Source organism: Nelumbo nucifera, chromosome 3 (genome assembly GCF_055504915.1).
Source record: "Nelumbo nucifera cultivar China Antique chromosome 3, China Antique-T2T, whole genome shotgun sequence".
Classification (NCBI taxonomy): domain Eukaryota; kingdom Viridiplantae; phylum Streptophyta; class Magnoliopsida; order Proteales; family Nelumbonaceae; genus Nelumbo; species Nelumbo nucifera.
Window position 1 is genome coordinate 21197235 of NC_142651.1, and position 11341 is coordinate 21208575.

Sequence of the window (11341 nt, forward strand, 5' to 3'; positions counted from 1 at the left end):
ATATTTCATGTACATTATATAAATAATTTTTACTTATTACACTTAATTTTTGTTTGTCTATGATATCATTTGACCCAAACCACTAACCACCACCTAAAAAGAAAAATAAGTTGATTTCTAGGTAGACATTAAATTTTGTATTACATTTCCATCATTGATAAAATTATTTCTTATGTATAATACTTATTTTTGTTCAATATAATGAATGCATAATATTAGAGATGTACCTAATATTTTATTTTTATAAATATATAACATTAGATATGCACCAAAAATTTTCCCTATTTTTTTTTGTGATTCCTTGTATTTTCTATTTTTTTAAATTTTATTATTTGACTTCGACATCATTTCATTTCTAGGTAGATTTTAAATTTGACATTCCATTTTCATCATTAATAAAAATAATTCTTACATTTCATACTTATTTATTTTAGTTTTTTATTATTTAATTATGGCATTTGATGAGGGCATATTTGGCCCTCTACTGATAGTGCGCCATATGGCAATCCTATAATCATCACATGATACCCTGACACCACGTAGGTGATGACTTGCCTTAGCCAAAATGATGGAGACCCATCTACCGACTTACTGGAGACCCAGCTGGCGACCTACCTCCGTCGACTTGGCAACCTAGCAACCTACCTTTGGCGACCTAATGGAGACCCAGCTGGTGACCTACCTCCACTAACCTAATGGTGACCCAGTTGGCGACCTGCCTTCGCCGACTTGACAACCTACCTCCATTGGCCTAGTGACCTACTTCCGCCAACCTGGTGACCTGGTGAGTGGCAACCTAATAGAGACCCAGCTGGCGACCTACCTCCATTGACCTATTGGAGACCCAGTGGGCGACCTACCTCCGGTGACCTAATGGAGACCTAGCTGGCGATCTATTTCTACCAACCTACTGAAGACCTAGCTGGCGACCTAGTGGAGACCTAGCTGGCGACCTAGTGGAGACCCAGCTGGCGACCTACCTCCGCCAGCCAAGCGTATTACCTCCGTCGACCTGGTGACCTACTTATGCAAATTGACAACCTACCTTTGCTGACTTGATAGAGACCCAACTGGTGACCTCATACGAGCACCTCGTTTAGGGCCGACATGTAGTGCCTCGTCGTTACCGGTACAATGGGACCTTTGCGTGAGGAGAGACCTCCTCGAGGACATGCTGACTTGACTGAGGTCTAGGTGGCGACCTATGAGATGTGCTCGCCGATCTCTTCCTTAAGCAAGTTACTATTTCTGACTTCTTCGAGGTAATAACGCTCAACCTTTAAGCTCGCCTACCTGCATTTTTCGCATCAGAGTTAATCGAATGGACCTTAGTCCTCTGCGTGGATCACATAACTGACTGAGAGATCCTCTGCAAACTTAGCGGGAGCGGTTCCCCGGGAATCTCAGACCCATTACAATGAGCCTTTGCTTCCTTATGCCTATATAAAGGCATCACTTCCCCTGAGAAAAGGTATGTGCAATTTAGCTCTCGCAACTCTCTAGCTCTCTCAAAAATCTCCAATTCGCTGACTTAAGCATCGGAGTGCCCACCCTGGGTAAAGCAACATGGGCACTCTAATATTGTCTCCCTATAGGCCGCCCCAATAAACTATACAGACTGTCGTTATTCAGCTTGGCATCTGAGTCACCTTCTAGTAAGGAATTGTCTAGCTCGGCATCCAAGTCACCTTCCAGCAGGGAGTTGCCAGATTGCACACTATTAGCATTATTTATTAGTTCATTTTACCTCAAATGGTCGAATTGCTTGCCCACCATCGGAAGGGAAGAAAATGTTTTTCGTTTTCAAATTACTTTTCAAAAAATTTATTTTTATACTATTAAAATTAATATCATGGATTTAATTATGAGAAAAATATATCTTAAATATAGGATTTAATGAGAGAGGATAAGAAAATACTTTTATTTCTAATTGGTTTTAAATTTTACATTCCATTTCCATCATTAATAAAAACACTTCTTATTTATCATACTTATCATTGTTTAATATGTATGTTAAAAATGTTTCTAATTTTTTTAATTTCTATTTTTTTTTTCATTTTATTATTTAATCATGGCAACATGAATTGACCCATTTGACCCAAAATGGTTTAATTTCTTACCACCACCTAGATTAAAACACTTTTTTTCTAGTTAGATTTTAAAAGTATAAGCTTTTATGTTATTGAAATTAATTTGTTAAGTATGGATTTAATTAATTGAACTTAATGATGAGAAGAAACAAAAATGATTTAAATATATGATCCAATGAACACGAATGCAAGTTAATAACTTAAATGTTGGATTTAATGAGAGGGAATTGAATGCTTGAATATCTTAAAATTACCTCTTTTCAACTCATTTAATATCAATAACCAATTACCCTATTTGCCCTCATTTTTTATCAATAAATTTAAATATAGAGGGGTAAATTTTGTCCTTAAAAAATTCCAAAAATATTCTTGAGGCCATTCGTGCTTTTTAAAGTAGTATAGATCTTTTCAATTCATCGTTGATCCAACGGGTTGAACCGTTTGAACCATTATCCAATCAAGATTTTAGGTTCAGTTTTAGTAAAATCCAAAGGACAGTCAAAACCATTGTCTTGGTAAAAAAGTGTTTGACCCAAACGGTTGCACCATTGATACATTCAACCTAGTTACCAAGTCACGGGTTGCATACTGATGATGCACAATCTGGCCGGTCTTAGCTGTCAATGATCTTGCCTCTGAACTGAGTGACAGGGACCTGAAACGGAAGGAGAAGAGAAGCTCCGGGGAGAACCCGGTGTAAGGGCTCCGAATTCGCCCGAACTGGGGACCTCGGGCTCAACCGGCTCAGGGGCTTCGGGGCTAAACGTGCACTCTGCGATAAAATCTGCCAAGGCTTGGGCCTTGATGGCAGTTCTTGGCTTGTACTGGAGATCGTACTCGCTGAGTTCGATTGACCACTTCGTCAGCCGGCCGGAAACCTCGGGTTTGAGTAAAACTTGTCTCAGAGGTTTGTTGGTCAGGACGATGACGGTGTGGGCCTAGAAGTACGGGCGGAGTTTCCGTGCTGCTACCACCAGGGCATACGCTAGCTTTTCTATCTGCGGGTACCTTGTCTCTGCTCCCTGCAAGATTTTACTAACATAATATATGGGTCGTTGGACCCGGTCTGCCTCCTTTACTAGTACCGAACTGACCACCTCGTCGCTAGCCGAGAGGTACAGTTCTAAGACTTCGCCTCCTCGGGCCGAGCTAAGGTTGGCAGATTGGTGAGGTAGCCTTTTAGCTCGTCAAACGCGAGCTGACAGTCTTGGGTCCATTCGAACCCTTTGCCTTTGATTGCTTTAAAGAAGGGTAGGCAGCGATCTGCCGACTTGGACATGAAGCGGCTTAGGGCGGCTATGCGGCCGTTTAGCCTTTGGACTTCTTTTATTTTCTGAGGTGGTCTCATATCTAGGATGGCTTGTATTTTGTCTGGGTTGGCCTCGATGCCACGTCGATTGACAACGTAGCCCAGGAACTTGCCCGAGGTGACGCCAAAGACACATTTGTTGGGGTTTAATTTCATGTTATACCGACGCAGGATTTGGAAGACAGAATCTAAGTCTTGTATTAATTCTTGCGAAAACTGTGTTTTGACGACCATGTCGTCTACATAGCACTCTATCTTCGTGCCGATCAGGGGCCGAAACAGCCTATTTACAAGTCTTTGGAAGGTCGCCCCGGCGTTTTTTAACCCGAAGGGCATGACCTTGTAACAGCATAGACCGAACTCGGTTATGAAGCTGGTTTTTTCCTCGTCGGACTGGTCCATCCGGATTTGGTTGTAGCCTGAGTAGGCATCCAGGAAGCTTAGCAATTCATGTCCTGAGGTCGCGTCCACTAGGCGGTCGATCCTAGGAAGGGGGAAGCAGTCTTTCGGGCAAGCTCGGTTCAGGTCGGTGTAGTCGACGCACATGCGCCACTTGCCGTTCGTCTTTTTCACCAGCACAGGGTTGGCCACCCAGCTCGGGTAATGGACTTCCCTTATGAAGTCTGCCGCGAGGAGCTTTTCGACTTCCTCGTCGACCGCTTTCCAGCGCTCCGGGGCTAAGTTCCGTTTCTTCTGTCTAACGGGTCTGACTAAAGGGTCAGTGTTAAATTTGTGAGTTATAAGACTAGGGTCAATACCGGGCATATCGGCCGCAGATCATGCAAAAATATCTAAATTTTGGAGTAAAAAACTTACCAGTTCGGTCCGTAGGGGTTCCTTGACAGAAGCACCGATCTGAAGAGCGCGAGCTGGGTCCGTAGGTGAGGTCGGGATCGCGACTGTTTCTTCTGTTGGCGAGGCTCGTTCTTCGCCTTGCTCCGTAGGCCGCTCCAGATCGAGGTCGCCGGCCGGCTTGGACTTGCCCTTTAGGGCGGCAACGTAGCACTTGTGGGACTCGAGCTGGTCGCCCCGCACTACCCCCACACCGAAGTCCGTAGGGAACTTCATGGCCAGATAGTAGGTGGAGACCACCGCCCGCAGGATATGCGTGATTGGCCGTCCTATTATGGCGTTGTATGGGGAGGGGGTCGCGACCACCAGAAAATCGTGGTTGAGTCTGACCGCACAAGGCCACGTGCCGACTTCCACGGGCACCGTTATCTTTCCAAGGGGCCTGACTTCCTCCCCACTGAAGCCCACCAGGGGACTGCTTGTAGGTTTTAGTTCGCTCCTTGGTAGCTGTAGCCGATCAAATGCCGACTTGAATAGGATGTCCGCCGAGCTGCCTGAATCTACGAGCACGCGCCTAACCTCGAAGTCGTTGATCCTGAGTTTAATGACAAGTGCATCGTCGTGAGGGTAGCGAACTCCCCGCGCGTCGTCTTCTGTGAAGAGGATCGGCTCCTCGGTCTTCGGCCTCTTCGGGGGGTTCCGCTCCTCGAGGACCGCTTCGCGAACTGAGGTCCGGGCTGCTGCTGATGTGCACCCCGCCACCACCAAACCTCCCACAATTACATGGATGGTTCCCCGAACTGGCCTTTCTGCCGGAGGCTGTCGCTGCATCGGTTCGGCAGGCCTGCTGCTAGTCTCCGGGGCGTCTTTTAAGTGTTCGCCCGGCTGATCCGCTTTATTGCTATTATTGTTGTGCTGTACAAAGTTTCTTAAGTATTCGCGACGGATGAGCCCCTCTATCTCGTCTCGGAGGTTATTACATTGCTCGGTACTGTGACCGTGGTCCCTATGGAAACTACAATACAAATTCTTGTTTCTTTCGTTCGGATTTCCCTTTAGGCGAGGTGGCCATTTCACGAAGGGGGCGTCCTTGATCGTCATTAGGATCTCAGTCCGCCTCGTGTTCAGTGGCGTGTAATCCGTCCGAGCTGGCAGGGGAGCTCGGAACGACTGGTTCGGTTTTGGGTCCCGGGCCGGGTTTTTTCGGTCGGCCGAGCTAGAGGGCTCGCTGTCCCTCTTTCTTTTCTCGTTTCCGCCCTCGGTTCTTTGGTTGATTTCCTCCTCCGTCTTCATGAACTTGTCCGCGAGCTTGAGGAACTCGGCCACGGTCGCGGGCTGGTTAGCTACCATGTGCCACTTGAATTCCTTGTGCGTCACCCCTCTTTTTGCTGCGGCGAGCTGCACCGCGGGGTCTAACCGAGGTATCTGCAAGCATGCCTCGTTGAATCGTTTGATGTAGCCCCGTATGGGTTCTCCTTCCCTTTGGACTACTCCGAAGATGCTTTCCTCTGCTCTGGGGCACCGTTAGCATTATTTATCGATCCGGGGGCCAGGTTCCTATACCAAGTGCGGGCTACCCCCTTGAGGGTGGTGGTGAAGGCCACGCACATGCATGATTCGCTGGCTCTGGCGAGGTGCATTTGGGACTGGAAAGCGTTCACGTGGTCGTTGGGGTCGAAGGACCCGTCATACTTGTCCAGGGGCGGGAGCTTGAAATCTCTGGGCAAGGGGCCTGTCAGGAGTTCTGAGGCGAGGGGGGAAGGAACTGAGAGAATTGGGGCGACTCCTACCTCGTCCAAGCTCGTCTCGCCTTTGCCTCTGAGCTCGGATAGGACGCGGGTGGCAGTTCGTTGACTTCGACGGCGCTTTCGCTGCTGAGTGGGCCTTGTACTGGCGCTGCTGGCCTCCGTGTTGCCGAGCTCGATGGGCTCGGAGTGCTGGTAGTCCGCTGCTGCCAGTGCGCCGAATCGGTTTTCCACCAGTGGGGACTCCGGTTTGGAGACCCGAGGTGCTGACCTTGCGGGCGAGGTTCCTGATCCGCCTGCGAGCCGCGAGGCGGGGATGACTTTTCTTTCTCTCCGGCCTGGGGACGAGGCCTGGCTGTTTGGGGGATTCTGGGGCCTGGAGGCCTTTCCTTGGTGGAGGCGTCCATCCTACGGAGAGGCCTTTACTGGCTTCGGGGTAGGGTGGCGAGGTGGAAGTAGTGGTTGGTTCGGTGTCAGTTGGGGGAACTGCTGCTGATAGTGGTATTGGGAGAGGTTGTGCAACACTTGGTGCTGGTGAAGCTGGTGTTGCTGGAACTGCTGCATCTGGGCTTGCATTGCCCGCATGCATTGCATTAAGTCGTCTAACCGATTTTGGCTAGCTGCCAGGGGGACGGCGGTTGGTTCAGTGAAGGTAGTCTCGATGGGAAGAGGGAAGGGGATGTTTGCGGAAGGTAGGCTTACAGGTGCCACTGCTTGTGGCGTAGTCAGATTGGGGATTCCATCCACCGTGAGGGGGATGGTGAACTGCCCAACACACACCACGGGAACTTGGAGCTGTTCCCCGGTGGTGTTTGTCTCTGTGCCGCGTCCAGCGTTGCTGGATGAGGCCATGAGTAATGAGTTTTTCAGAGAAGAAGGAAAGGGTATGAAAGTTTTGGAGGGAGGCTTTTTGAAGCGTTTCCCACAGACGGCGCCAATTGATGATGCACAATCTGGCCGGTCTTAGCTGTCGATGATCTTGCCTCTGAACTGAGTAACAGGGACCTGAAACGGAAGGAGAAGAGAAGCTCCGGGGAGAACCCGGCATAAGGGCTCCGAAGCTCAAGTTAGCATCCTTCAAAGGCAAGAATAACCAGATGGCGCGAAAGTTAGCATACCTCGTTCCTGGGGGGTAGAAGCCCCACTCACTTCCAAGCCTCCGTCAGGTCGGGCATGATTACTTCTGAACTCTTGCCAGTTCGGGTGTCATTTCCTCTGGCCGGATAGAACTGCCATTGTTCCTTTTGTCGGAACCGTCTCTGCGGCTAGTGACGACGGTTGCAGGTGGTGGTAGCAGGAAGCCGTTTGAAATGCGGCTGTCAGGTGTCAGATCCCAAATCAGTCAGGTACGTCGCCCTTGGATACGGACGTCCTTGGTGTCGGGTACGTTTGGCTGGCCTGGTGCTTTAGAAGTGAAGTGTTGGAGTGGCGAGCGAGGTGCCTTGAGTTCGGTTTGGAGTGTTCCGAGCTGCCACGGGTCAGCTCGGGTCAGCTTGGGGCCCAGTATAGTTCGTGCTCCTTGCAGGGAGCTCGGGTTCTCAGTAGGGAGCTCGCTCTTAATAGGGAGCTCGGACTCCCAGTAGGGAGTTTGGGTTCTTACTTGGGGAGCTCGGACCTTTAACAGGGAGCTCGGATTTAGGGAGCTCGGGTTCTTAGGGAGCTCGGGCTCCTAGTACCGAGCTCGGACTTAGGGAGCTCGGGTTTTAGGGAGCTCGGACCTTTGACAGGGAGCTCGCTCTTAACAAGGAGCTCGGACTAAGTACAGTGGTCTGGAGTTCGGGCTCAGTAGTGAGTTTGGACTTGCTTCCGATGTTCGCTTTGGGTGCTCTACTGTCCCGAGCTGCTTGCCTTTGCCACGTGTCGGGCGATCGCGAGGTCGGGCCAAATTTCCCTTCATCACATACTATATGCATATGCAAACTTCAAGAGGCCGTAAGTTTTCACTTTGATGTCTGATTGAAGTGATTTTTTTTTTTATTTTGGATAACTTTTCGAGATCTATGTGTCCCAAACGTAGGTGCCTTGCCCCGCTATTTTTGTCCAAAAAACTTTTTTGGCCTGAAATTATAATTTTTAATATTTTTTACAAATAAAAAAATAAATCTGAATTAGAAAACATAAATTAAATATTAAATAATATATATTATATATAAAACATAATTATATATTATTTATTGATAAAATACATGTTTATACATATCTATACACATACCTATATATTATTTATTGACAAAATACATCTATGTATGTGTATACATACATGTTTATACATACCTATACACATATATATCTATGAAAAATGTGAGATTATAGATAAAATTCTTAGGATGTGAAATTCCACCATTTTTTAGTGGGAATTGAGGGGGATACTTAGTTAACAAAGAAACACCTTCCTTATAGTATTTTTAACACTCATTAATAAAATATTAATTATATAAGAACATATTAATAAAATAAATAAATTAAACATAAAATATTAATTGATTAATTAAAATTTTATAATGAAATATTATAATTATTAGTTAAGTCATAAGCATTAATAAAATAATAAAATTAAAATATTAATTATTGGTAATAATTAAGTAACTATTGAATAAATAAATAATTAAAACAATTAATAATACAAAATAAAAGGTATTAATTAATTCATAATAACCACAATTAAAATAAAAGATAAAACATCAATCTTCATTAAAAATTAATTAACCCTTTATAAATAATAATTAATTAATAAAATATGATTAATTATTAATTATTAATTAATTAATAGTAAAATATAAAATAATAAAATATTACTAATAATTAATTAATTAATTATTGTTATAAGGGTTGATTTTCCCATTATTTTCCCTTTTCAACCAAACAATGAAACATGGAAATTTTCCACCCACTCTCCCTTTTTCATCCCACCACACCAGAAATCTTCCCTTATCCTCAACCAGAAAAGGTAAATTGCAAATAGGTACCCTATACTTTGGGGTAATCTCATTTTAGGCCCTAAACTTTCAAATGTGTCATTTTAGTACTTGAACTTCAAGAAATATGTATTCAAGTTCAATTCCATTATACTAATGTTACAATAAAGGGTAAAATTACAAAAATGCCCCATGTTTGATTCTCTTTTTCATTATTCATCTTCTGCTATACTTGGACATCGGATACAAACTATAGATTGGTTAGCGAAGCCCAATAGGGGTGAATTGGATTCTCGTTGATTTTTATATACCAATTGATCTCCTTTTAGAACTTTTGAATGTGAATCAATTGTTTTGGAGAATCCTTGATGTAGAAAATTAATTGACCAATTTGCAAGTGTGTAGAGCAAAAATAAAGAACAAAAACAATAATATATAGCATGCAAAAATTTTTTATTATAGAGGTTCAACCAAAACTGACCTATGTCATCTCCCTAGGTACCCTATCTAAGCCTATCGACTAAAACTAGTTAGGCTTTCGGGTGATTGCCAATCTTTACACTACACCTCCATCTTTACACCTTAAAGACTCGAGGCCCTTGGATAGTCTTACCAGTCATATCTAAACCTTTTACATCTTTTACATTGAAAGCTCAAATACAAGAAAATACATCTCAATAAGTTGATAGAACAAATATAAGTAAATTAGCCCAATATGTAAAATAACACCATGAAGACTTTAGCTCAAGGGTTTTCACTCTTTCAGCTTATAGGGAATTCAACAGATTAACTTCTTTTGATAGCTCACGAATGACTCTTGCTTTTCTTGCTAAACCCTTTTTTCTTACATGATTGCCCACGTTTTCTTCTTATTCTCACACATTTTTATAGGCAAAAAACAATATAACCGTTATTTGAACGTTAGAGGTTAATTAATTACCTATTTGAACACTTTAAAAATATTTATAAACTGTTTCAAACATTTCCAAAGACGGAGCTCAAGTCTTATGAAAAACTTTTCTTTGTGTAGTAGTCGACTACTTAACTTACTTAGACAATGCTGCCATGGTTAGTTGACTACTACTTCTAGGTAGTTTATGAAGTAGTAATTGATTAATTTCGATTTCAATGGTTTGGGAATCATCTTTTTAGGTTTCCAACATTTAAACCCGTGAATGAGTTCAAGAAATTCTTAAGTAGTGGTGGCAATTGGGCGGATTGGGTTGGATTTGGTTTGGGTTGAGTTTCAACTCAATCTATATAACCCGTCAACCCATTAATGACCCAGTTATATAAAATTAAATGGGTTGGGTTCAACCCAAATCCGCTTTAACCCAATCCTACCCGCTCAAGCCCATTAATCTTATATTTATGTACTTAAAACAAAAAACGAACTCTTTTTTAACAAATAAGTTAGTCATAGCTTAGTGGTAAATTGGTAATAGTAGTTGCTATTTACACAAGCTTAGTGGTAAATTGGTAATAGTAGTTGCTATTTATACAAGCTTAGTGGTAAATTGGTAATAGTAGTTGCTATTTACACAAGTGGTGAAGGTTCAAATCACATTACATGCATGTGCTTTTTATACAAGCAGCAAAACCATTTAATTATGTTCGGGTTTCGGATTTGACGAACCACATAGGTTTAAACCGGTCAGATCAACTTGAACTATCTAATTGGATTGTCTTCGAGGTAATCACATCAAGTTCAAGAGTGGTTGAACCGTTTAGATCCAGATCAGTCCAATCGGACTAGACCCCGCCCGAACCGGTTAAGTCCAGTTGGACAAAACCCGATCAGACCGGTACTGGTTCAGTTTGGTTGGTTCAGTAAATGGTGGATTGACTTGGGTCAGCTCATATTAGGTTTGTGCACGGGTTTGGGGCCGAACTGATTGGCTCGAAGCGATCAAAAGAAGTAAATCAGACTGTGTCGGATTTGGGTCGATTAAATGGATATGAACCAAACTGGATGATCCAAACCAGACAAAGCAAGCATGGTGGTTTAGGGTTCGAACCCCACCCGGTCCAACCCGTGTTTGAATTCGGGTCGATCGGATCAGTTTGTATTGATCGAGCCGGACTGTGTGAATAATGGTTGGACCGGATGACCCAAATCGGGCAAAACAAGCGGTACCGAGCCATCCTATCCGAGGTCTATTTCGGATTTGGGTCAACTCGGATCGGTATATGTTAGATCGGGTTGATTCAAGACTTTGGTCAAATTGATTTGGATTTATGTTGGGTGAAGTGTGTTGATTCAAGACAAAACTAAATTTAGTCAATAATTAATAAAAAAATTAGTGCATTAATTATAAATTATTTAATTCAAATGAAGAAAATAAAAAAAAGGCTAAGGAATTAATACTAATGTTTGCAATGGTTAACCCAACAGTTATCCACAACCCAACCCAACCCAACCCAACCCAACCCAACCCAACCCATTTAAATGGGCAGGTTGGGTGATGGGTTGATCACACAACCCTCCAA